The sequence below is a fragment of the Crocodylus siamensis genome, chromosome 5, assembly GCF_052110815.1.
Source record: "Crocodylus siamensis isolate JL-2025a chromosome 5, ASM5211081v1, whole genome shotgun sequence".
NCBI lineage: Eukaryota > Metazoa > Chordata > Crocodylia > Crocodylidae > Crocodylus > Crocodylus siamensis.
In genome coordinates, this window is record NC_143399.1 from 30,290,153 (window position 1) to 30,317,834 (window position 27,682).

General features: G+C 44.9%; 1 long non-coding RNA gene across 2 annotated transcripts in view; it reads right to left on the minus strand.

The window, feature by feature from the left end:
• LOC149863664 (uncharacterized) overlaps positions 1–27,682 on the minus strand; it is a 251,301-nt gene that overhangs the window by 206,689 nt on the left and 16,930 nt on the right. For both annotated transcript variants that reach the window (XR_016442483.1, XR_016442482.1), the window contains 2 exons: positions 25,407–25,595; positions 21,360–21,523 (listed from right to left, as the gene is read on the minus strand). This is a non-coding gene — a long non-coding RNA (uncharacterized LOC149863664). The remainder of the gene's footprint in view (positions 1–21,359; positions 21,524–25,406; positions 25,596–27,682) is intronic.

Consider the following 27,682-nt stretch of genomic DNA (forward strand, 5'->3'; position numbering starts at 1 on the left):
CCCTGGGATCAGGGCCCTGCATTACCTGGTGGGATGGATGACAATGCCAGAAGCCAGATCTGGCCTGCAGGCCAGGGGTTGAGCACCCCTGGGCTGGGAAAGCAAACAGTCAGAGTATGGCCCTTGAACCAGAAGAACCAGCTCTTAGCTGATGTAGAAAGACCTCAAGTAGTACTGTAGTTTTCCCTTCCTTTGATCCAAATCTCCAATCCTCTCCCCGATCCCCACATCTGAACCAGGACAGCAGGTGATGTTTGATACTGTATTCGTTGGCATGCTTTTAAAATGTGAACTTGCACTTAGCACAGATACAGGCAAACAACTTAACAAAAATGTCAGTGTTGACCGTTGGGTGAGGGAGTTAGGGGTGTGGGGAGGAGGAAAGGATAGGTAGACTTCAATAATTCTCCAAGTATCCTTAGCTGCTAGAATTGCTTCTTGTGGGCCTGTCTGGTTCAGCTCAGAGCAAATCAGGGACCAGAAACCAGCGACCCACAATAGCAGGGAACAGTAAACTTTGTTCTATCCTGCTTGTCAGAACTGCAGCTGAGTTGAAAACAGTGGTCGCCGTGTCAGGAACTTCTGTGTTCTGTTTCCAGTTCTGCTAATAATTCTCTCTGAAAGGTAATCTGCAAATTGGAAAAAGGGGTTATGCCCTTTTCAGGTTCTTTGTGAATTCCTACAGAATGTCAAGGTGTTTTATTTTAAAGGGCTGGGTTTGGATGCTCATTCTTTTATCTTAGAAATATGAGACGTGTCAAACATAATTTTGCTGGAGGCCTCAGATATTTTATAAGCTTTCTCAAGTTTAAATTGCAGGGGCAAAAGACTTTTTTTCTCACAGGTGTTCCCTAGGTATTTGAGTAATACCTGTTGTACTAAAAAAAGTTGTAGATATATTTATTCAGAAATTCATTGTTGTAATGCACTCGAAGATTCAGAGCACTATGTAAATGGTCAATATCATTATTTTTTCTCATCATCCCAGTAATTTCTCCATCAGGAAAGGGGTGATGGTGGATTATATAGATTGACTGTATATATTATGTGCTTTTCTACAAAAATTACTTGTTTGGTAAAGTTAGCATTCAAAATGAACTAGCAACAACTTGATTCTCCCCAAGCAAAAAACTCTCTTATGGGTATATCAAAACTACTTCATTCCTTATACCTATTGTTCTGGGAAAGGAATATCCAAGACTTAATTTTTACAGAGGAAGGGTGTATGACCATTTTAATGACCCTACCACCTGATTAGTTTAGAACCAGCCTATGGCTCAACAGCAGTCTTTGAATCACAGTGTGACAAGTTTATTTGGCTTACAGGTTTATTGGCTAGGAACATTAGTTACACATAAACCAGTATAAGTAATCATAAGCCAGTTCAAATCTGTAATACAACAGACGTTTAGTGCACATAAACCATTTTCAGAATGACTGAAACCAGTTTAAGATAAACCTGGATGGATGTAGTATCAGACTTAACTGATTTAGTTTAAATCAGTTTATTGAACTTCTGTGCCGGATGCCCTCCAGATTCAAGTTAACTCCCAGGGCCCCAGTATCCCAAGATGCTTTGCACCTTCCCCACAAACCACCCCCCACCCTCTCGCATGGTGGGTGGGCAGGCTAGTTTTGGCCCAAGCCGTCTGCTCCAGCTGAGCAGGGAGGCATGCTCTAGTGCCCCCAGGCTTCTGGCCTGAGCCACTGCAGGGAAATGGCTGCATTTCCAGAATCAAAAGTGAATGGCTGTGCACTTGTTTATTCAGTTCAACCTACACAGCTTAGACTAACCTGAGAAGATCAAATTGATTCAGCCTTGTGCTTTTTGACTGTCTGTACTTAGCCTTTAACATTATATTACTTCTCCTATGTAAAGTCAACTGTTCCTAAAAAGTTTTGCATCTCCAAAAGTATGGTCATTGCTGCGATTCAGTATATGACTTGTATTATAAGTTTTCTGTTAGTCTGCTCTGTCAGCAGGTCTCCCCAGATCTGGGAAGTCAGCACTGTTTGTTACTTTATGGCCTATCAGGGTTGAACCACCTTATGACATGGGGAAACCAAGAGTATAATTCAGATTGTGCTGAGCTCAAGCATAGAGTTTCATAATGTATATAGCAGTAGAAGATTGATTTGCAACTGCATCACATCCTGTGGGTTAATAATCATCTCCCTTTTTTAATGGTCTTGATCTTCCACTAATCAAGTCATCCTTTCCCCAGCAATTTTCTTGTCTACTCCTGGGAAAGTCTCTTCTCCAGTCTCATAGCACAGCAAACTGTTTTTAGTTCTACCTGTGCCCAATTTTTCCTCAGACCTGAAGAAGAATTTGAACACTTGTTTAGTGTATTGTAACCATGAAATTGACCCAATAAAAAGATATCACCCCCAAAATCTTTGCCTCTCCCTTACACAAAAAATGTCTAGGAACAGAATTCTGAAAGGATCAAAACAATGGGTCTAGTTTATCCCAGGTATGAATTCTCAGAATTCTGCTAATGCCAATTAATTTAACTTCTTCAGCCTGAAATTTAACACTGGTTATGTATTAGAGTCTCATGGATACCTCTCTTCATTAAATGTAATTCTTCTTCTGACAGTCATTCACAGCTAGGGGGTGTACAGCTAGCATGTCTCACAGGGCTGCACATTTCACACTACTTGGGAAGAACAGTCTTGCAAGAAGCCCTCTGATCAAAGTAAGTTCAAGAAGCATGACTGGAAAAATACTAAAGTAGCTGTAAGAAAAGATATAAAATCTCCCCCCAGTCATTCTTGAAAAGGAGGGCCTCACATACATTTATCATTATAACATCACAATGAGTAAAGAAAGAATTAGCTCTCTCTCTCATCTATAGAGCCACTTAAAATATGAACTTGGGAAGATAAAATCTGGTGTTCATTTATGCCATGTCTACAGTGGAAATGCTCTGCAGGAATGCTTATCATAATCTTCACAGATTTAATAGATTTCATAGACATTAGGGGCTGGAAGGGACCTCGCAAGATCACTGAGTCCAGAGCCCCTGCCACAGGCAGGAAGTCTGCTGAGGTCAAATGATTCCAGTAAGATAAGCATCAAAACTTTTTTTGAATGAGTCCACAGTAGGTGCTTGCACCACCTTTGAGTGGAGTCTGTTCCAGACCCTGAATACTCTGACTGTAAAGAAGTTTTTCCTTATGTCTAATCGAAACTAGACTCCCAGAAGTTTGCGACTGTTAGACTTTGTTTCATTGTTTCATAGTTGGTAGGGTCGGAAGGTACCTGAGCAGATCATCAAGTCCAACCCCCTGCCATGGCAGGAAAGAGTACTGAGGTCAAACAACCCCAGCAAGGTGTTCATCTGGCTTCCCCTTAAAGATCCCCAGGGTAGGAGCCTGCACCACTTCTCGTGGCTAGGATCTGGAATTGTTATCCCATGGGGAGCCCTGGTGAACAACTGTTGTACCAGAACCTGGTGCACACTCCTTATATACTTATAGGCTGCCACCAAGTCCCCCTGAGCATTCTCTCTTCCAAGCTGAAAAGTTCCATGTCCCTCAGCCTCTCCTCATAAGGCTTTCTCTCTTGGCCTTTGATCGTTTGGCTGGTCTCTTTTGGATTCTCTCAGACTTATCCATTCTCTCAAGCTAATCTTGAACCCAAAATGGTCAAAAGCCGGAAGACAAACAGCCCACAAATACCTCCCCATACACAATTATTATTTGTCTTTCAATTTTTAAATTGTTCATGAGTTGGTGGGGACTAAATTGATGTGTGAATAGCCAGGGATAATGATAGGTATACCTAGTCAAGGTCTCTTCCTGTTCTTTTGACCATATCCACCCTTACTGAAGCAGAAATGTGCAAACTTGGTACATCAGTCTGGAGTTTGTGTCTTCTGGACATTTTATAGGGATCTCATTGGCAGAAGCAGCTGAAAGGATGCTCTGAATGAGCATATCACTTGCCCCAATCAACAGTACCCACATCTGAGCATATAGCTGCTAGCAATTAATTTCTCTCATTTCAGGAAGTATTGGAGACTACTTTCAATGCCATAAAAAGCCAAGCCCTGCCGGACAGATTAAACTCTGCTACGGCTCATGTTAAAACATAGGGTTACATTTTCTACTAGACTAGAATCCTGTCATGGAAAATCTATCAGTTTCTTTCAATGAAGAAAAAAGAAAGATCCCAATTTTAATCCACATGGTACATGATACAAAGTACCAAATAAAATAAACAGTTGTGGGAGGGAAGATTGACACAGATCTATTATGATAATGAGAAGAGAATATTGGGCTATTGGAAGAAACAAGCTATATGTACATGATTGGAAGTTATACAATAATTTGGTGTGTGGGAATTTCCACTTTGATGAAGATACCTTGTAAAGACTAGCTGGATTTTTGCTAACAGGAGGGAAAGAAGCAAAGCTGAAAGATATGTTACTTGTTATGGTATTACATGGGCTTCTGCTTCCTCATAGGAGCTGTTTTCCTTAGAAGCAAAGCTGAGCCCTATTTTCCACTTTTCTGATAGCTATGTTCCTGCAGGGTCTACTGCGGTAGGAGCTATTTTACACCATACACACACACTTCCTCTGTTCCAGAACAAAAGCCTTTTCCACTTAACATGAGGGAAATTTTCAGATTATTTTCCATACCCTTACATAGTTATAAAATAAGGAAAAGGATGTAGTTCTGAAAAACACATTCAACTAACAGGAGAACAATTAGTTTCTCAGTACATACAAAGTTTGTGGGGACACACATAAATTTGAGTCTTAAAACAATTATGGGAAGAAATACCTACGAAAAGATAGGCAGCTCTACCTAGTTTTCCTAGCATTGAGTGGCAGAGGATGAAAACAGTTCTAAAGTAATTTAACTTCAGTTGGATTGTTTATGTAAGTGTTCTAAAATCACTACCTAACATTGTAAAGTGTGATAACCTTTTTAGGCAGTCCCACTTGCTACTTCATATACTAACAGCATCATAAAGCTGAGAGTTGAACAGATCTGCAAACAGTAATTATATGATTTCATAAAAAGACAAAGAAAGTTCTCATATCATAGAATGAAAATATGTTGCACAACCTTAAAAAAAGCAATTTTCCAACAACACAAGCAGCGGAGACCATTCTTTGGAATTCTTTCACCTTTTAACCCTGCTTCTCAGGCTACTGGGAGCACTTTGAGGAAAGACTCTTTCCTTAAATACCTCTCTCTTGCCTGTTTGTAATTCTATCCCTTTTTCAGGCTCTGGGGCCCGGGAGCATGGCCACCTCCCCTTGCGGGGTCTGCTCCCTACTGGGGTCTCTGGCGCGCCAGCTGGAGGAGCTCCAGGCCACAGTCCAGAGCCTGCGTGCCATCAGGGACTACGAGCAGGAGATAGACTTCTACTGCCAGGCCCTTCTCCGCCGGGAGCCGCAGGGGAGAGCTCCGTCTCCCTCCAGGACTAAGGAGGACTCTGGGACCTCCCGCTCTGCCCAGTCAGGGGCATGGACCAAGGTGGTCAAGGGCCCAAAGGCTCGCCGCACCAAGGGCTCTCCCTCGCCGGAGCTTAGCAACAGGTTTGCACCTCTTGCAGCCCCAGCAGAGACTGCTCAGTTGCCGGCTCCCGCAGGCAACCCAGGCTCGACCGCAGCTACTGCCCCCGCTCTCCCCAAGACAAAGCGAAAGGTGTTTGTTGTGGGAGACTCCATCCTGCGGGGCACTGAGGGGGCAATCTGCCGCCCCGACCCCTTAGCCCGGGAAGTCTGCTGCTTCCCAGGGGCCCGCATTCGAGACATTGCGGAGAGGATCCCACAGCTCCTCCGGCCCACAGACCACTACACCATGCTCCTTATTCACGTGGGCACCAATGACACGGCTCGGCGCACCCCCAGCCAGGTCATGAGGCGCTACAGGGAGTTGGGAGCGGGGCTTAGGGGTCTGGGAGCTCAGGTGGTGTTTTCGTCGATCCTCCCAGTCTCAGGCTATGGGCTGAGGAGGGAGAGGAGGATCCACGCAGTGAACCAAAGACTGCGGAGCTGGTGTCATCGAGAAGGCTTTGGCTTCCATGACCACAGCCCGTTCTTTGGCGAGAGAAGCAGCGAGCTGCTGGGAAGAGATGGCCTCCACCTCTCTCCCCTGGGGAGGAGGCTCTTCTCAGCCAGGCTGGCTGACCTGCTCCACTGGGCTTTAAACTAAGCCCGCTGGGGGATGGGGGGACTACTGCCACTGCTGGACCGCTGAGCGACCCTTGCAAAGCCAGCAGACCAAGGCACTTAAGGGAGCCCACCCCTGCCCCAGCCCTGGCACAATCTGTGGGCAAGGCAAGAGCCCCCAAGGGCACACTTGCCTGCCTGTACACTAATGCCAGGAGCCTGGGCAACAAGCAGGACGAGCTCGTCCTCCTGCTCAGTGCAAAGAAATACGATGTCATTGGGATAACGGAGACCTGGTGGGACTCCACCCATGACTGGACCACGGGGATAGAGGGCTATACCCTGTACAGGAGGGATCGTGTTCACAAAAGGGGTGGGGGTGTAGCTCTCTATGTGAAGGAAAGCTACATGTCCCTGCAAGCTGATGTTGGCAACTGGTATGGACAGCTAGAGACCCTCTGGGTAAAAATTCGTGGGGAATACGGCACAGGGGACACAACGGTGGGAGTCTACTACAGACCTCCCACTCAAAGTCCCGAGCTTGACCAGGAGTTCGCCCGGGAACTGACTGAGGCCGCTTGCTCCAGGACTTTGGTTGTCATGGGTGACTTCAATTACCTGGACATATCGTGGGAAGATCACTCAGCAAAATCCGAGCGGTCCCAAAGCTTTCTCTTGTGCATGGATGACCTCTACCTGACCCAAGAGGTCTATGGGCCAACGAGAGGCAAAGCGCTGCTTGACCTGGTACTGGCTACGGGGGATGACCTAATCGGCGACCTAGTGATCGATGGGAAGCTGGGTGACAGCGACCACGAGCTGATCACCTTCACCATCCGCCGTAAAGCTGGCAAGTCAGTCAGCAACACAGAAGTCCTTGACTTCAGAAAAGCCGACTCTGACAAGCTCAAGAGGCTAGTCGGTCAGGCCCTCAGGGACCATGACGCCAGGGTGATGAGAGTTCAAGAAGTGTGGTTGCTTCTCAAGGAAGCGATCCTCAATGCACAAGCTAAATCTATTCCAACATGGAGGAAAGGCAGCAAGAAGGCACAGCAGCCCCCCTGGCTCTCCAGGGACCTAGCGGACCTCCTGTGGCTTAAAAGGAAAGCCTACAAAGGATGGAGGACGGGATTCACCTCCAAGGAGGATTATTCTGCGCTGGTCTGGGCCTGCAGGAAGCAAACCAGGAAAGCCAAGGCTGCAACTGAACTCCAACTAGCTTCAGGCATCAAGGACAACAAAAAGTCCTTTTTCAGATATGTGGGGAGCCGGAGGAAAAGCAAGGGCAATGTTGGACCCCTGCTAAACCAGATGGGGCAACGGGCAACTGACGCCCAGGAAAAAGCCAACCTATTAAATAGGTACTTTGCGTCAGTCTTTCATCAGTCACATGGGATGCTGTCACGGAGTCACGGAAGTGCCCCGTGACTGTGAGGGCGATTGGCAGAGCTGCCAATCACCTGGGCAGCTCAGGTGCTGGTTACCAGGGTGACCAGGTGGTCACATGGCCAGAAGGGGGCAGGGCCAGGCCTTTATAAACAGCTTAGGCCGGATCCTGACTCACAGTTCCCTTCTGGCTGCCGCAGGAGCAGGAGCTCTGCGGCTGAGCTGAGTGACCCGAGTTAGTAGTCGCAGCCTTACCACACTAACCAGCTGCGATGATGCGGGGAACAGGATCACCCTGACGGGAGGTAGGACTGAGAGCCCTGGCGGGGCTTGGAGTTATGGATAGGCGTATGGAGCCTCTGTGTTTATGTTGCAGCCAGATGGCTTGAGGTTATGTTACAGTTTGCATCGGAGGACCGGGTGAGGCTGTAGGGGAGCGAGGAGGCCTCACGGGGGCTCCCCAACAGTTTGGGGGTTCCCAGTGCCCAGTAGGAGCACAGTTGCCAGCAGGGCACTACTGTCGGTGCCGAAGAGGCACCGTATTGCGCCAGGGAGGCGCGGTGTGAGGGGCTGCCGACCCCGGCCCATAAGGGCGGTGTTTGCCCAGTCAGGCAAACAGACCCAGAGAAGGGTCAAGGGGACAGGCATGGCGGCGAGCGCCTGTGCCCCTAGCGCGAGGCGCGCGGTGTCGGCCCTCGAGAGGGCAAGGCCCCAGGGCAGGGCAGAGACAAAGCGCGAGGCGCGCGGCGTGTCGGCCCCAGAGGGGGCAAAGCGCAGAGGGCGCGGTACAGGCCCCAGAGGGGGCGAGGCCCCAGAGCGGGGCAGAATAAGCGGCGAAAGCGGAGCCGGCCCCAGGGCGCCGGTAGAGAGGGCGGCGAAAGCGGAGCCGGCCCCAGGGCGCCGGTAGAGAGGGCGGCGAAAGCGGAGCCGGCCCCAGGGCGCCGGTAGAGAGGGCGGCAGTAACGCTCTAGACCCAAGCGGGAGCCGGCGATTAGCTGGACGCCGGCGAGAACCCGGCCCAGGGGGGCACCGGTATTAGGCGGTATTAGGCCACGCGCATGATCAGAGGTCAGGAAAACAGATCCTACAATAAACAGGCTGAGAGACATGGGACTCTTTAGCCTGGAAAAGCGCAGGCTCAGGGGTGATCTGATGGCCACCTATAAGTTTATCAAGGGTGACCACCAGGATCTGGGGGAACGTTTGTTCACCAGAGTGCCCCAAGGGATGACGAGGTCGAACGGTCACAAACTCCTGCAAGACCGTTTCAGGCTGGACATAAGGAAGAATTTCTTTACTGTCTGAGCCCCCAAGGTCTGGAACAGTCTGCCAGCGGAGGTGGTTCAAGCACCTACATTGAACACCTTCAAGAGTAAATTGGATGCTTATCTTGCTGGTATCCTATGACCCCAGCTGACTTCCTGCCCTTTGGGCAGGGGGCTGGACTCGATGATCTCCCGAGGTCCCTTCCAGCCCTAATGTCTATGAAATCTATGAAGTGTGTTGCTCTTTTTTCTGGACTGGTGGCTAGACTCTAGTCAAAATGCCTCTCCTTACAGTTGCCAGAGCCAGGAACTACTTCTTACTGACAGTCCCTGAAGCACAAGACAAAAAGGCACGGAAAAGACAGTGGTATGGCTCTCTGCAGCAATCAAAAGAGAAACTGCTGCACTTTCAGGGTATTGCAAGCTATGCTATCTTACAGAAGAACAAGCACTCTACCCTGGTCCACAGGAGATATCTGGCAGACATTGGGGCCAGGTGGCTTTACCTGAACTTCAAAAGAGAGCTATGGCTCAGACTTATATTTGGACCCAGTGTGCATATAAGAATTTTAGAATAAAAACAGAAGAATAAGAAGAATGCACGGATACAGGACCACATTCTGGTCCTGGTGAAGGCCAAGGGGAAATCACACCTTGATTTCAATGGGAGCTGGATTTTGTCCATAAAAACTATTATGGTCTTCCTCACAAAATTGCTTCTTTTCTTGAGGCCTGTTCAATATGGGGTTTTTTTTTTACAACTTAACTTTCTTACACCTAAGAGTAACTCTACAGGTAGACTTCTAAAATACGCCCCCTTAAACCAGTAGGCTCTTTACTGGGGTTCACATGCTTCAATGTTCCTATCAGGGAAAATAGCACAAGTTGTGAGAACAGTTCCAGCATATCACACTGCACAAGAGAAATGGAAGAGGAAAGAGGTGCTGGAATGTCATAACAAACAACATCAGAAATACATGTTATTTGCAGATAATGAATAAACTATCCTAATCCCAAAGGGGAGGGAGAGGTATATTCTTTCAAAAAGTGAGGAGAAAAAAAATAAAAAAACAGCAACAGCAGCAGCAACAATAAAAAAAGAATCCAGAACGCAGAATATCAGGATAAGAAAAATGTTCTAATAAAGGAGAATAATAGATCAAAGAAAATTTCAGGCAGGAAACAGCATTAACAACTCATCAAATGGAAATCTATATTAATCACCAGAATTTTTCAAGAGAGCCTAGAACCCAAAATTAGCAATATTTTTCAAAAAAAAGAAAATTCTCAGTTCTTTGCTATTTAAATAACTGACCCAGGTCCTTTCCAAGCATGGCTATGGAGCACTTGAAAATCTGACCCCAACCTCTTCCCCCCCCCCACACCTTTCCACTTGGTCCACAAATAAACATGAGACACTGCAGCTGTCCACAGTGGTTATCTGCATCCTATGGTACAGTCAGACTCATGCTTGCATGAGTAAGGGTTTGTAGGATCAAGCCCTTTTTGCAAATATTTCCATGAATACTGACTCACCACATTCCTTCCTCACAAAAAAACCCAAAAAATGGTATAGGGATACATTTCTTTTCAGTAGCTTGTGATAACATGATTGGTAAGAAAAGAATTTTTAATACATAAAATGAAGGAGTATATTTAGGGCTTTCTTTATCACTCTAAGCCTGTGATATCAGAGATATTCACTGGGCAGTTTAGATCATCTATCAAGTGTGAAAGAGGATATTGTCCACTTCATAATTATATGTGATGATTATGAAAAACAACAAAATGAATGCATGCATATCAATGATATAAGAAAGATCTGGATATGGAGATGAGGCAGTTGGAGGCAATGCAATGGCCTCCAGTCAAATAAAGAATGAAATGAGCATCAGTAAGAAATCATATGATGTAAAGAAAAGTTTTGCTTATAATTGTAAGTAACACCTCCTCCAAATATCTGGAGTTACAGTTTTGAATGATCTAATGTACTGGCCACATGTGGCCAGAGATGAAGAAGAACCAAGGAACAGCCACCTTGAGAGCCATAATTCATTACACTCTACTGTAGGCAAAAGTCCACATAAAAAAATCAGTTCATTAATGCTCCTTGAAGCATCATTATCTCATCTTTCATGCTTTGTGAGTCCTATCAGAAAGGGTCACAGAGTGCTAATACTGCCCAGCAGTCACTGAGAGCATAGCCAGAAGCCAACCCATGCTGTTTTGACTAGACCTGGCTCCAGAGGGAAGTGAAGAGCAGTTCCACACTTTCATCTGTTAACAGTCTGGAACAAGTAATGGAGACCTAACAGAAAGGTTATAGAATGATCTACATGGCTTCCAAGGGAAAAAAAAAAGATGATCAAAATGGGTGTAGAGCAAGAAGACATGGACAGTACAGTACATGGTAGAAAAACACTTCACCTTAGGCATGATAAAAATATTTGATGTCAACAATGAATCATTATATCGTTCATATTTATCAAGAACTTCTGTGAATACTCATATATATTGTGGTGCAAGTAGCGGGCTTGGAATAAACTGTTAGAAAAACTTTAGTATGGCATACTTGAAAATAAATTGAAAATTATTGCCCCCTTTGAACATTTCCTGAAATACACTGTAGTATCAGTACAAAGCTGACAGCATCAATCAGGAAGCTTCAGAGATGCTTCATTTGATTGTTTAGAAAGATGAAAAAGTAACAAAGTGACTGGACCAAGCAATTCTAGATACTTACAGTCCATTAATCAATTCAGAATGAACTGCTTCTCTCCGTCAGTGTAATGGTTTAGAAGACACTTTCTAAACAAATAGACAATAGTTCCTTTTCTATTATGACTGATCAAATAACAAAACCTATCTAAGAACTTAAAAAATAAACTACAGCTAGTACCTTTTACTAAGGGAACATGTTCACAAATGTGAATTGGTGGTTACAAAAGTTCACGGAAAGCTTATTTTTAAATTTCTATCTGACCTTGGATTTGACAAAACTGTATGTATGGGTCAAGATTATGAAAGGACTTCCATTAGCAGAAGTTATCTAAGTATTGTTCAAACTGGTTTTCAGAATGAAATACTAGCTAAGGGTTGTATTTACTTCATGCACAATTACTTTAACCTTGCTGTTTGCACAGCAGATGTCTTCTTCACAAAACTAAAAAAGCTGTAGACCATAAATCTTTATGAGATAAGCTGTTTGTTCCTTGTTTGTCAAAATGTTACAGGAAATAGCATAAAGAAAAACAATTACTGAAATAAATACTAAACCCTGATCTTTCAGACTTTATTGGGATTCAATAGGAGTTTTGCCTGAGTAAGAGTTGCAACATTGTGACCATTATATAGAAGGAATTAGGCTGTTTATTTGTGATATTTAGCTCCTTATTGACTCCAACAGCTAGCATAATTTTATAATAATTGAGACCATTTCTGAAAATCTGTAGTTAAAGTAAGGGTGAACTGGGCAAGATAACTGACTTAAACCCTCACCAACAGAGCTGCCTGCCCACCCTGTCATCATCAAGAATAAAGTGCTGAGGTCTGAAATGTGTATATAAAGTGTCTGTCTGTCTGACATAATCTGTGGCTACTTACCAAGTCAAAAGTTTCATAGTCAGTAAATTCACTTTTAAGTAACAAACTAAAACATGTCCTGAATGCTTTCCTGTATCTCTATACTTCATTTTTTAAATTATATACCTCACCTACATCTTTCTGCATTTGTGAGAAAAAGAAGAAGAGAGTGTATTCAGTTTAAATCCCATAGGTAATATTAATTCACAAACAGAAAACAACTAAAGCAACATAAAATTAGGGGTATAAAACAGCCACACAGAAAAATCAGAGGATAAACTTCCTTGGCTGATCAGGAAACTAAGAAAATACATCCTAAAAGAAAAGCAGACTGGTATGGTAGAGCTGAAAGGAGGTAGCCACAATTAACAGCAAATACATACCACTTCAGACCAGTCCTCTCTCTCTCCCAGATTAAGACCATGCCTGTATATTAAATTTCACGCGCCCCAGAACGACACCTTCAAGTACATTCTGCTGTGCTTGGCAGGTTACCAAAAAGAAAATAGCAGCATCAACGTGATGCTACAGGACAGTGTAATGGGGCCCCTACCCCAGTGCTAAACAAGGGAGGAAGCCCAGGGGTGACCAGACCTCTCCCAGTCAAGGCAAGCTAACACAGGCAAGGAGCTCTGCAACAAAATGCCCACTTATATCAGGTGCAGGCAGTGACAGGCAGACCTAGGGTGGAAGTGGAGGGTCAGGTGAACTAGGAAGGGACTTATAAGCATAAGCCCCAAGCCAGAGAAGCAGTGTGGCTGCAGGAGCTGCAGAAGGCAGAGCTCCAGGCAGCAGCCAGGTCAGGAAGTCTGGAGAAAGGACTCTGGGCTGTAGAAGAAGCACCCAGAGCTGCAATGAAAGTAGAAAAAACGTTATATCCAGAACTGGGAGTAGATAAGTATCTTGGGCCCTTTGGACAAGGGCTTCTACAAGGAAAGATCACCCTCAGAAAGGTAACCTTTAAGTTTGCAGCAGATGCTCATGTGTTTTGGTTTCTGTTTGAACTGGAGGACTGGACTGTGGCTCTAGGGGAGGAGAAAGCTACTAAGGGGGGTGCCCAGGGGCACCCCAGATCCTAGGTGCTGTTGCCAGCAAAAAGGGCTTTGGTGACAGACTGCAGAGACTTGGGAGCACAAGCCCAGAGCCCACAGAGGGTGAAACCAGAGGCTGGCCAGTTCAGAGCCTATGAGAGTCTGAGCAGGAGCCAGGAGGCCTGGGCCACAAGAGTGTGGCTGAAGCTGGGACTTGGGAGCTTGTGGTCCTGGGACAGTGAACCTCACGCTGAGGTGCTCAGCCAGAGTCAAGTGGGACAGGGCCACAGGGACCCCAACCCAGATAAGGTCCCTCCATCCAAAATCCTCTTGGTCCTCTAGGGGCAGCCTCCCTATTAATTTATAACATCAAGGCATGGCAGATGAGTAACAGGATAGGACCCTGAGGGGCCAAAGAGGGCAACACCATGGGGCCCAGGTGGTGGCCAGGAGAGATGGTTTCATCACTCCAGCACCCACTTCATTACAGACAGCTAATTAGCACTGCAAAGCGACTACGCCAATTAGTTCATCCCCACATGTGCAAATGTACTTCCTGTATCTCAGGCATTAGACCAAGTGATATAAGACCAACCCTAACATCATTACTGGCAACAGAGGCGAGAGATGATTAAAATTACCTGCTCCATCAACTGCTAACTGAAAACCTGAACAGATGGAGGCTTAAGAGGCTTAAAAGTCATAAACCGTTTATACGTGAAGCCCACAAGCTCCTGGAAAAAATTGAGGATGCTGAACCAAAGCTATGGGCAGCAATGGAGTGGGCTGACCACTGGGAAAGGTCAGACCTATTCTTATAGAATTTTTATACCAGCACCAGACAAGTTTCCCCCACTGAGCATGACCTTCACAGAGAAGCATGGGTCAAGCTGAACAGACTGAGATTTGGATTTGGATATGGATTCTTCAAAACAACACTTCACAAAATGAACATCTTGAACAGCCCCCTACGTGAATGCAGTATCAAACAAACAGCACAGACAGGGCAGATGGAATACACACACTGAGCGATAATACTTGACAGTGGCTCAGATTTGGAAGTTGATATCTGACACCATACAAAAAGAGAGAGAGTTTGCCTCTGAGCTAATTAGCTTTCCTGATGCATCATTAAGACAAAGCTAATCTGTTTCTAGGTCAGCTGATGACCCATGGAGAGTACCATACACTCTGCAGTACAGGAAGTTTACCATGTGCTCCAAACAGAATAGCCAGTTACTAAAAGGACATTTTGGGAAGGACTCCTGTGACTGGCTAAACCAAGGGAGCTCACAGAAAGCCAGGGGACCAACAAATACAGAGCTTTTAAGGCACTGGGGGTGGAGGAGCCTACTTCTAGCCTTCTTAGAATCAAGAATCTAAGTGAAAGACAGGCAAACTGACCTCCAGTACTGATGCCCAAGCTATTGCATATGTTTCATAGTTTCATAGTTTGTAGGGTCGGAAGGGACCTGAGCAGATCATCTAGTCCGACCCCCTGCCATGGCAGGAAAGAATACTGGGGTCAAATGACCCCAGCAAGATGTTCATCCAAGCTCCTCTTAAACACCCCCAGGGTAGAAGCCTGCACCACTTCTCTTGGAAGCTGGTTCCAGACCCTAGCCGCCCTGACTGTGAAGTAGCGCCTCCTGATATCTAACCTAAATCTACCCTCTGCCAGCTTGTGACCGTTATTCCTGGTCACTCCTGGCGGTGCTCGGGGAAACAGTGACTTCCCCAATGCCTGCTGATCCCCCCTGACTAGTTTATAGCAGGCCACAAGATCCCCCCTCAGCCTTCTCTTTTGGAGGCTGAACAGGTTCAGGTCCCGCAGCCTGTCCTCATAGGGCCTGCCCTGCTGTCCCCTGATCATACGAGTGGCCCTCCTCTGGACCCTCTCCATGCTGTCGACATCCCTCTTGAAGTGTGGTGCCCAGAACTGGACGCAGTACTCCAGCTGCAGCCTGACCAGTGCCGCATAGAGGGGGAGGATCACCTCCTTGCACCTGCTCGAGATGCATCTGTGGATGCATGCCAAGGTGCGGTTGGCCTTCCTGACTGCCTCTCCACACTGCCGGCCCATGTTCATCTTGGAGTCAATGATGACCCCCAGATCCCTTTCCGCCTCCGTGCTGATAAGAGGGGAGTTCCCCAACCTGGAGGTATGGTGCCGGTTGTTCCTCCCCAGGTGCATCACCTTGCACTTGTCTGTGTTGAAACCCATCCTATTCTCGTCCGCCCACCCTTGTAACCTGTCGAGGTCTGATTGTAGCCTGTTGCATCCTTCCAGTGTACCCACGTCCCCCCACATCTTAGTGTCATCAGCAAATTTGAACAGGGTGCTTTTTACTCCCTCATCCAAATCGCTGATGAAGATGTTGAACAGTGCGGGGCCGAGGACCGAGCCCCGCAGAACCCCACTGCCCACGTCCTTCCAGGTTGAGAAAGACCCATCCACTACCACCCTCTGGGTGCGGCCCTCCAGCCAGTTGGCGACCCATTTGACTGTGTGGGTGTCTACACCACAGCCCTCCAGTTTCTTAATGAGAACGGGGTGAGAGACAGTGTCAAAAGCCTTCCGGAAGTCCAGGAAGACTATATCCACTGCTACCCCTGCATCTAATGATCTGGTGATCTGATCGTAAAAGGCCACCAGGTTGGTCTGACAGGACCTGCCACTGATGAACCCATGTTGGTTGCCCCTAAGCATGCAGTCCCCTGCTGGCCCCTCCTGGATGTGTGCCAGCATAATTTTCTCGAACAGCTTGCCTAGGATCGCGGTGAGACTAACCGGCCTATAGTTTCCCGGGTCCTCCTTCCTGCCTTTTTTGAAGATGGGGACCACGTTGGCCCTCTTCCAGTCCTCCGGTACCTCACCAGAGCACCACGAGTGCTCATAAAGTTGTGCCAGAGGACTTGCAATGACCCCAGCCAGTTCCTTTAGAACTCTAGGGTGTAGATCATCTGGGCCGGCTGACTTGAATACGTCCAACCCCTCCAGAAGCTCTCTAACTAAATCCTCGCTAACCCGTGGCCCATGTGTGCCTCCCCCGGGGCCCGAGGGGGGCCCAGCAGGGAGGTGGCTGTTCTGGTCCCTACTTAGGAAGACGGAGGCAAAGAAATCGTTAAACATGTTAGCTTTGCCATCTGGTGTGACGACCAAGTTACCCATGTCGTCCTGCAAGGGCCCCACATTACCCGGGACCTTCTTTTTATCTCCTACGTATTTAAAAAAGGACTTCTTATTGTCCTTAATCTGGGAAGCTAGTCCCAGTTCCATCTCTGCCTTGGCCTTCCTAACTGTCCCCCTACATCCCGGAGCAACTACAGAATAGCCCTCCCTGGTGATGACCCCTTCTTTCCACTGGGTATAAGCCTCCTTTTTAGCAAGGAGACATTCCCGGATTCTTTTGGTGAGCCACAGAGGCTTGTGTGCTCTCCTGCTCCCTTTGATCCTCGTTGGGATCACCTTCCTTTGGGCTTGGAGAATCGTCTCCTTAAGGAGCGACCACTCTCCTTGGACACCTGGCTCCCCCCTCCCCCCCAGGACCTCAGCGCTTCTCCAACTATCCTCCTTAGCTCGTTGAAGTTAGCTAGTTAGATCTCTTATTTTTCATGACATTCTGCTGCTACAAGTATCCAAGTTCGTTGTGAACAACTGTTGCTTCCTTTTTCACTTGTTCTATAGGACAGGGGTTTTCAACCTTTTTTAAGGAGTGTACCCCTTCTGGGTACACTTAGGGCAGAGCGGGAAGGGATGCAAGGGGTGGGGGAGGGGAGTGGATGGCAGCAGTGGCCGCTGCATGCAAGTTTTCCATCCCCTGCCTCCCTGTGTCCAGTTGGCTGGGCGGCGCCTGTGTGGCCTGCAGAGGGAAGCTGCTGCCCTCGCTGACCCCATCCCCTCCCGGCCGTGCTCCCGGAAGGTGGTGCGACAAGGTGGTGGGTGGTGGTGCTCCATCCCTGCCTGCCCACACATACTCCCTAGCCCCTTTCCAAGTACCTCCAGGGGTAAGTGTACCCTCAGTTGACAACCCCTGCTATAGGCCATTTCATTACAAAAGGGCTGAAAAAATAACAATAAGTTAGGGTTAAAAACAAAGCAGATGGAATACAGGCAAGGGAACAGGAATTATAGGAAGGCCACACATGATAAGATTCAAGCTAAAGAAAGGCAAATAGCTAAGTAATACTTTAAAAACCAACAGAAAGAAAGCTTTAAACAAAAATCTGTGGGCTGCATCTCCGCACCTATACCGTCTATAAATTACATGCTCACAGAACACATTTGAGTATTAGAGATGCAATTTTCAAAAATACTCAACACTGACTGCAGTGGGAGCAGAGCTGGGTCAATGACAAAACTCTCATTACCTTTGGCAGGAACTGCTAAAGCACTCAGCATTGGCTTAACTGTTCTCACTGAAGTTAACAGGAGCTTTGTCATAGGCTGCAGTAGGGCAGATTTACGTCAATGCTGAGTGTGTTTTTAAAAGCCCATCCAGTGTAAATAATTATAGAACATGTACCAATGCAGGAACTGACAACAGCTAACATGCTGCAGGTCTACGTGCCCACAATACTGGTGTCAGCATCTTTGGTTAAAGGCCATCAACTTTGGAATCACTTTTCCCCCTCTAGGGTCTAATGGAGATCAAGATGCTTTAAAAAAATCCCCTTGCTCTCCGTTTAGCTTTTAGCTAAGGAAGCTTGTATGAGATAAGTTTCTCTTCATTGATTACAGCCATTTAAAAGCCACTCTCTATATATGCACCTTGAGCTATTTTTTAGTTGGGGATATTTTATTAAAGACAAATGGTTAGCTTATTAAATAAAAAGTGCCGCCTGACAACGTTTTCAGAACTGGCTTTCAGGAGATGGAAAATCTAGAGTTCAAAAGCATCTGACTCGAGAGAGAACTTCTTCCATGGAGTTCTTCTCTGCAATCATTTCCTCACAGTGTCAATTCAAGTGGAGCTTTGGAAATCTGAACTATTCTATCTTGTACTTCTATCTTGTCTCCCAGGAAGACCCTGGAGGAAACCCACCCAACTGAACCGGATATGCTGATTAGCCGACAAAGAACACCTTTTGAGATTAGAGCCTAAAGGTCCAAGTCTACAAACACTTTCAGGCTTAGTGCTTATTACAGGTCACCTAGCATAATAAGAGTAGATATTTCCTATTAGATGGGCCAGATTTAAGTGGCCAACTTACCACATTCCAGACTGGTATCCCTGAACACATTGGGCTAGTCCAGGCTGCCTCCTCAATCAGAAACCGTGTAGTCAGGTCCACAAAACGGTTTAATTACCACAGCTGAATAATAGCATCAATTAGCTTGCTACCAAGTTAATTACCCTCCCCCATTGGTGCAGAAGCAGCTTCACTAGTAAGAGCTCAATGAGTTTACCATTATTTCAACAAGGTTTACTAGTCAGGGGTCACATCCACGTGTGCTTTAATTCATATTAAAGCATCATTAAAAAACATGCTATTTAGCTAATGCACATTAAGTGTCACTTTAAAACCATGCTTTTTAATTAATGCACATTAAGACAGGCTAGTGCACACTTTCCTAGTGCTTCACAATGGAGGGCATTTATACACCTGCTCTGGGAGGCAGGGGGTGGGAGGAGGAGAGGCATTGTCCAAGACAGTAACATTTAACCACAGTGCTGATGGGAAAACGCCATACAGGGAATGAGAGGGTTTTTATATCAAGGACTTGTGGCTCCCATTGGTTCACCCAAGTCACTTGGTTCCTCACTGGGAACCTCACAGAAGGTCAGGCTGTTGTCTAGCCTGCTATAGCTTCGGCATCTGCTTGTGGGTGTGAAATACTCAGGCCTAGGGTTACCATATAGCTGGGTTTTCCTGGATGTGTCTTCTTTTTTGGCCCTCTGTCTAGGCAGGTTTTTGAAATGCAAGTAAATGTCTGGGTTTTTGCTCTGGCTTTTCCTGGGTACTTGTGGCTTCACTGCTTATGGCTGAGGGCAGCAAGGAAGGCAATTGGGAATCATGTCCTCTGCATGCCCCAGCAACTGTTTACAGGTAAGAGAGGGAGACACAGAGAGTATCTGTGCATGTAAACTGGGTGGGTAGCAGGGCTGGAGGGGCAAGGGGCTGCAGGTCGGGAGTGAGGGGCACAGGCAGGGCTGGGGGGCAGGGTACAATGGGTCAGGAGTGAAAAGCAGCAGCAGGGCTGGAGGGGCTGTGGCTTAGGAGTGAAGGGCAGAGACAGGGCATGGGCATATCACTGCCCTCCACCACAATCACATGTCCCCTCCCCCTACAGGTATCCTCTTTTTTGATACTGGAAATATGGTAACCCTACCCAGGCTCAAATCCCAGGGGGGGCCTGAAAGTGAGCAGAAAGGAAGTATTATCCCCATTTTACAGTCAAGAAACATAAACACCAAGTGAGCTGTCCAGGGTTGCACAGGATGTCTGGCACAAATAAGAATGAAAACTCCTAGCTGTCCTGAGCTTTAGTCCATTAGGTTTAACCATTACTCTTGTTTTAATTCATGCAAAAAGAACAGCTTTTTTTTTTAAGAACTTCAAGCTACAGAGCAAATAATCCTGCAGATTTCCATAGATTCACTCCTCATAGTTGTAAGGCAGAAAGCGTATGGCCCCTGTTCCTCTTAAAGTTGAAAAGTGTTTAGTGCGACTCTTTGTAATAGCACAAAACTGGATCCCTAATGGGTAATCTCTTTTTTGTGTTTGTGTTACAGAAATAATTCACAGTGGAACTTTTACCTAGCTTCATGATTCTCAGACTGCAGTACATCACCTTGGGGCACGTACAGCACCATATAAATAAAGCACATTCTTATCCTAGTTAAAGTTCTTTGCATTTCTACCTAAAAGGGACATTTGATTATAGTCCAATCACACAACTCTAATTTTCCAGCAAGAGTGCTATATGCTTCTATATCTAGTACCTTTCCAAAAATCAAGGTATGTGATATCTCCAATATTTTCTTTAGCTACTCAATTAGTTATCTTATCAAAGAGTGAAATTAGGTTAGTTTGACATGACTGATTCTTAGTTTGACATGATTGATTGAACTAACCCTTGTTGACTGTTATTTATCACACTGTTCTTTTCCAAGAGGCCACAGATTGACTATCTAATTACTTGTTTAATATCTTCTTCTCTGGAATTGAAGTGAATTGATTCCTTTGTACTCTCCTATACTTCCTCCCACCGTACTTTCTTAAACTCTTCACTTCTCTTTATATAAACATCATAACATCCACTCTTGCCTAGTTCTGAAACCTCTTTTGTATCCTAACAATTTAAAAAGTGATAGCCAAAATGCATCCGGTTCTGGGACTGCAGCATTTGCAGGTGAGACTTGGGCCCTACTAATTTAAGAACGTACGAAAACTTTCTTTTCCAAATCCCACATAAAAGTGTTATTAGCAGACCTTAAGACAGTCCAAGCCCCTTTTCCAGTAACTAACAAAAAGGAAATAGCCAATTAAGGTGAACTGAACCTCCATGTATGCCTTACCAACTGAATATCATGTCTCAGCATTGCAAGAGCTCTTCCTGGCTGGCCAATCATTAAACTGCCCTGTTTGGACCCCAATATTCAACCCTTGTGTTCTTGGTCTGGGTTGGCTGCAACATTATGTCTTCCTTTGGCCTTCATGTCACATTTCCAGGACACTGGGCCACTGTATCTTACCTGTTCAGAAATAAGATCATGTAGCCCAGCTGCCCTGAGCCCTTATGTCCAGTAGATAGTGCTAGCTCACCCTTTCTGATAGACCCAGGCCACCCAAAAGGTTTTAATTATAGTTCATTCTTCAGGGACCTAGGACAACTGAAAGAAGGCAGGCATAGAGACTTTATAGAGGCTTCTAAGCACAACTACTTTTGCTAATTTAGAAATATATACAGACAAAAATAAGAAAAATAAACACACCTACACACATTTTCCTACCTCAGCTTTCTCATTACTCTTGAGTGATCTTTGGGCTCTTATCAGAGACCTCAAAAAAGTCCAGGATCTCCCACTGCATGTGGCTTCTTCTTTTGGGCAATCGCACTCATCTTCAGGTGAACCCATCATCTTGCTGGGAAGCCTCTCTCTTGCCCAGGTTTACCCTATCGAGATTGGTGAAAGAATTTATTTCAAAATCTCTAGGTTCCTTTGTCAGATGGGCCCCCTAATCAGTTTTATCAAAAGGATCAAAATTCCCCAGTTGTCCCATTGTCTGGTTTGCAGGCCCCCTGGCAGAACCAGTTTGCTGGGGCTAGCAACTTTCTTTTGTCTGTCCATCTTATGTCCCAGCTAGATCTATTCAAGTGTCTATTAACAGTCCACTCATTCAATCCAGACAAAGCTACAACTTCTGTGAACACCTATTCCCCACCCCTCAAAGAGTGTCTCCAAAAAGAAGTTAACCTCTGAGGTTAGGTAAACAGCCCAAGTTAACAGCTAAACTGAGACGTACAATATTTCATAAAAAATAATGCAGCACCTCACTCTTTTCCCACATACAATACCACAATACTCAAAGGCACTCCCATATGCCATATATATCTGCCCACAGGTCATGATCCAATTTCACACTCACATGCCCAGGCTTAACTCCAACCCTGAAAGACACCTCAAAGGTTGCTTCTATTGCCATGCCTCTTTCTCTGTTCTTTCCTGAGGTTTTATTTCGAGCCAGTCAGTTACTATTAGTCACCAAGCAATAATGCCTTCATATTAGTCCCCCAAAGTTGAAAAAGTGTGGCAAATGAGAGTTTAGAAGAAACCAAAAAGCAGGATATGCAAAGCAAATAAGCAAAAGTTCTAGGCTCCTAAAATTTTCCCTATGCCCAGTTCACAGCTCCAGCTGCCATGCTATTAACAAGTCCTTTCCACCACAGCAGTTCCCGTCAATCTGTAAGAGAAAATACTGTGTAGTACATAAAAGCCAGTTTAGCAAAACAGTGGGAAGTTCACATTAGTTCAGAAATACTGGAGAAATGTGAACAGCTCTGGTAAAATCTCTGTACTTGTACATTATAATTTAGTGCCACTTGTCCATTCTTTCTGTTTAAAGGTAACTGATAAACTAAAGGAGGAAACAAGATGACTGTGAAACTCTGTGCTTATATGTATATGGGGAATTTTATCAACATACCTACAACCAACGAAACCCCTGGAGTAAATACAAGTGTTAAAGGGGGGAAACATTTCTGGTTTCTTTCTGATTTACCTCTTCAAAGAACCATATAAATGGTTTGTGCTACTAGAAGCTACACCTTGAAGTGTATGGGTTAAATTTGGTATCAGGAAGTCTAGAGAGGGACACTGCAGAAATGTATGGCCTATTGTGCTACTGTAGCTGGAACTTGTCTGTGAGTAATGCATGCTTTTTTCAAGTATGTTAGGTTTTGAGTGGTTCCTGAACACCATACATGGCAAATAAAAAACAAAAAAAGATAACCTGTGTGGAAACATTTGGCACTTACAACATCTAACAGAGCTGGAAGCCTCTGCAAGTGTGCAAAATAACTGGAAAAAAAAAAGATTTAAACAGTGCTTTACTTGTTATCTGCCCAGAATGGTTTCCAAAGTAAAAGGAAGGTGTTGATTTATCTTTGCGAGCCCCACACTATACAACACGGTAATTTCTGACAATGAACCACAGTTTTGTGGGCATGAGTTCAAGCACTTTGAGGTGAAAAACAGATTTAGAAATGTAACATTTAATACACATTATTTCCAATCCAATGGGGTGGTAGAAAATGGCGTAAGAAATAAACAAATAACCACAGAAAAGACTGTGGAGTCAAACTCTCATTCATACTTAGTTGTGTTGTATTTCAGGACAGCAACAATGAAATATCCTGCAGATACTCTGCTTAACAGAAAAGCCAGAAACTAGATTGTCTCTGAAGCTGGTGAAGTTGAAGGGCACTTTGTGCCCAAAGCATGTATAACATCTCTCCCAACTATACCATTTGTCCAATAAAAAATATTACTGAACTAACATTGCTTCTCACATATTTCCTGAACCATCATAACTACAGCAACATTCCAAACATACCATCTGAAATTGTTGTTAGAGGAATAAAGGATTTTCAGAAACATAAAGAGCAAGATAAAGCTACCACTAAATAAATAAATAAATAAAGCAGTATGATCTAGGGTCCAGAGAGCTTCCATTACTTCATGAACATGAATGAAGGCTGCTTTACTACTTCATCCAGGAAGAGCACAGACCATCTGCAAACACTTCCTCAGCCTGATGAAGGTCATTTGTGCCTGAAACCTTGTTAAGAAGAATTTTTCCAACTAGCTGAGTTGGTCTAATAGAAGATATCAGATTTACCCAAAGAACCTTGTCTGCCTATGTCCTTAGACCAACACAGCTATAACTGACCCCCCTGAATGAAGCAGTATGCATTTCTGATGAAAATCAATCAGAAACAGCAGTGGCATCACATGAAATGGTCTCATGGTATTACAGGGTTGTCACCACAGATAGACATATAGGCCGCATCCAGATAGGCATGGACATCTGGTACCCTGGGGACAAGTAACAGTGGTGCACCTTGCAATAAAAGCTACTTGTCTCTGGGGAACACCTGTACCAGGCGTGCTTTGGTGCACTGCAAGTTACCCCAGGGGTGGTAGGGGAGGCTGGGGCTAGTATTGTACTGGCCCCAGCATCCTTACCTTGGATTCCAGGTGCCTTCCAGGGCTGCAGTTGCGGTGACCCTGCCAGGCAAAGCCTGGCTGGCAGCTGTAGCACGGCTCTGGGTGGCCTGGTTCTGCTTTTCAGCAGCTCCCACTGCCCATGTGTGCACTGCTCTGTTTTTTTTTCCATGGGTTTTTTTGATCCCTGGATATCCAGGGGTCAAAAAAAAACTTGCAGGAAAAAAAAACTGGAACAACACACACACAGGCAGTGCACCCTTGCAGCGCAGAGAACACCTCAGTGTGCAGTATGTGGTGCTGCAGATGTGTTTGTATTGCCACATACCACACAGCCATGCTCGTCTGGACACACCCATAGGGCGCTTCGTGGGGGGCACATACATGTGCTCCGGGGGGGCGGAAGGTCCTTTAATTAGGGTGGCTCTCTGCTGTTCTGACTGATTCTCAGAGCCACTGTAAAGCACCAGCACTGTCTCACATTCAGCGTCCCTGTGCTTCAAAAGTCCAACAAACTTTAGCTAAAGTGCCAGGGTGTGGATGGGGAGAGGGCACCACATCGGTCTGGAAATTTGATGAGAAGGGTAGGGGGAACAGTGGCAATGTTAATTCCCATGGCTCCCTGAGCCATGACAATGGATGCTGCCACCACTCTGCCCCCTTCCCCCACACCAAATTTCCAAACCTATGGGGATCCCTTTTCCTGGCATAATCCACACTGCAATTTCCCTGAGATGGTTTTGGGGAAAAAGGTATGGGTTACACATGAGAAAAACATGGTATTTCAAGGGCATCTTGAAAGTTCAAGTAACAGTGTGAGGCACCTCAGGGGTTAAGCTAATATTGTTAATAAGTTTCATTACTAGATGGATTTAAGATTTTGGAATTGTTTGTTATATCTCTATTGTATGATAGCTGTTGATCTTGGCTGGAAAATGAAGATGTGGTATTGTAGCCTGCACACTTTAAGTGAAGACAGAAAGGGATGCGCATTGCAAAGCCCATGTTCTGTTTTGTAGTTGGAGTTGGATATGATCTTTGAATAAAGACTTTTTTCAAGCACCTGGGACCTAAGATGATTCCTGAACAAAACAGGAGTGTTCAGGCCTCTCTCTATTAAGAAGAGGTAAAAGTTACGCGAATTTGAATTGATTCAGTTTTGAACTATTTATGTTTCCTACATCTGTCAATGGCAGATTATAAAAAAAATGAAGTTGACCTAGGAAAAATAAGCTCAGAAAAGATTGCTCTTATTAGAGCGCCACATGAGATGGCAGATGGTTACTCTAATGTGCTCCCTTGCTGCGTGCCCTGGAATAGCTATCACTTTACCTTCTTTCTTCTATTCATTTCTTCTTCTCCAAACACTCCTTTTCTCTGCCTGTGTTTTCTTCATTTTCTTGTTCAATTTTCTTTTTAATTTCCCTCTTTTGTTTGTTCATATTTATGTTTAAATATTTTTGCTGCTCCCTGTGACATCAGATGCTCGGCTCCATGTATTCTTTTTTGCTTGCACACTTGCTGTGAAAACAGAACAGAAAAGTTCAGTTGACAGACCACTTTCTGACTTCTTGCAGCTATTAGAATGCAATCTGAACCCACAGCAGCACTACCAAGTATCAGAGTGGTATCAGATTCCAAGGTTAAGCTAACTGCCTGCAGGATGGGCTGGTCTTAGTATAAGCCCAGACCCTTCACTTGGGCCTTTTCTGCTCTATGGCTTAAACCCTGCAGCAACTCCCAGCCTTTACCCTTATTCCTACCTTGGACCCCAGTACTTCGCTCCTGTTTACCCCTTTGTGTGTCCTGAACTCCCCAGACCTGATTTCTGGCCTGGCCTAGACCATGCATTTGACTATCACTGTGGACTAGGAAAATAACTTGGACTTCCTGGTTTTGACCCCTTGGTGCAGCCTCGGCCCCTGGTTTGGATTCCCTGCAGAAACTAGCTTAACCCTGTGCTCTTCAAGACTGCTTATGCCCCAATCCTAACAGAAGCCAGCAACACATGAAATCCCAGCTGGGGCCAAGAGGGAAATACAGTACAGGTAGTTGCCTGCTTTTTTTTTTAAACATCCATTTGAAGTTAAAAGAGGGTGATTGCAGGGTAGACCTTGATTCAAACAATATCATTTGTTCTTATTAATTCTGCCCTTTTGTCTCACTGCCTGAACTGAGTCTATTTGTACCCTAGGCTTGGGAATGCTGCTCTAGGGATTTTTCTCTTATTGATTTTTTTAAATCTAGAATTTTAATGCCAGTATGTTGTGAATTAGAAGATAAATTCACATACTAAATCACATTTTATTATAAAAGTATATTACTGATGCCAGTTTAATTTAGAAAAGAGTAAGTCAACAGCCGAAAGTAATCTAGCATTGTATGCTAAGATAAGTTTTTGACAGTGTATGATTCTTTAGTACCAGAAAAGTCCACTCAAGACGCATACAAAGTCTTGAATTATTTACATAATTAAGTGTTTTTCCTTCCAGAAGACAAAACAAACCAAAGAGACTCAGGACGATATCCTCAGAGATATTCAGGTGTCCAGTTTCCTGCTGAAGTCAGCGAGTGTTAGGTGCCCAGTTTTGAAGATTTGGCTTCAGAGTTCTTCTCCCACTGAAGTAAAATGCAGAATGTCTATGGAATTAAGGGGATCAGGACAGCCCTTCTCCTTTTCTCACATGAGCAATCTCATTGGTCTACACACACAAAGTCAGAAGAACCTAGCTTCTAAATCCTTTAGAGAAAAATAGTCAGATATACTAGTTTACCACTAGATGGAGCAGTTCAATTTTATTAATCTCAATTATACAGAAAATCCTCCTGTAGATTCTCAAGTTTTAAGGTAATAAATACATTTGTCAATACAATACTTACCAAACTTGCTCTTTTCACATTACTTAACATTCAGAAACACTTGCAGAAGCAAATTAGCATATGTTTATGCTTAAGCATTTCCACACACCACTGGTATTACAACAAAGACTGGCAGCACTGCTGGAAATAAAGACCAGTTAGTGCTTCCAGTAAAGCTGTGTTTCTAAAATTAAAATGAATTCTGCCTGATATCTTACAACTGGCAGCATTTTGGGTCAGTAGATTGAGTAGGTCAAAAATATTAGCTTCCTGATTTTCAGAAGTACTGAGAAAATGCAACTTGTATTGAAAGTCAAGCCACAGACTTTAAATCACACCAAGTTACTGAAAAAAGAAGAAAAAGAAACTTAGACTCCTATTCTTTGACTGGAACCAGTGATAAGTTTGCCTTGATTTGCAATGGAAACAGGTACAGATGTGAGGAATGAGGACCTAGTTTTTTGTAGAATTTTCCTTAAACATTTAGATTTTCACATAGTAACATTGTAACAGAGCAAATACTTGTTCTTATGTATTCTGGTCTTATATTCTACCTTTGTGTAGGACTATTGACTTCATTTGAACAAGTCCTAACCATAATCTAATGATACAAACGTGCACATGCATAACTTTAAGCCTGGGAAGTCCTTCTAGGGTTTATGTGAGAGGAAAAGCTGAACCAGTCACCCTGGAACACATTCTGATATATTTTTAAACCAAGAAATTATGGTTGTTTCATACAAATAAGT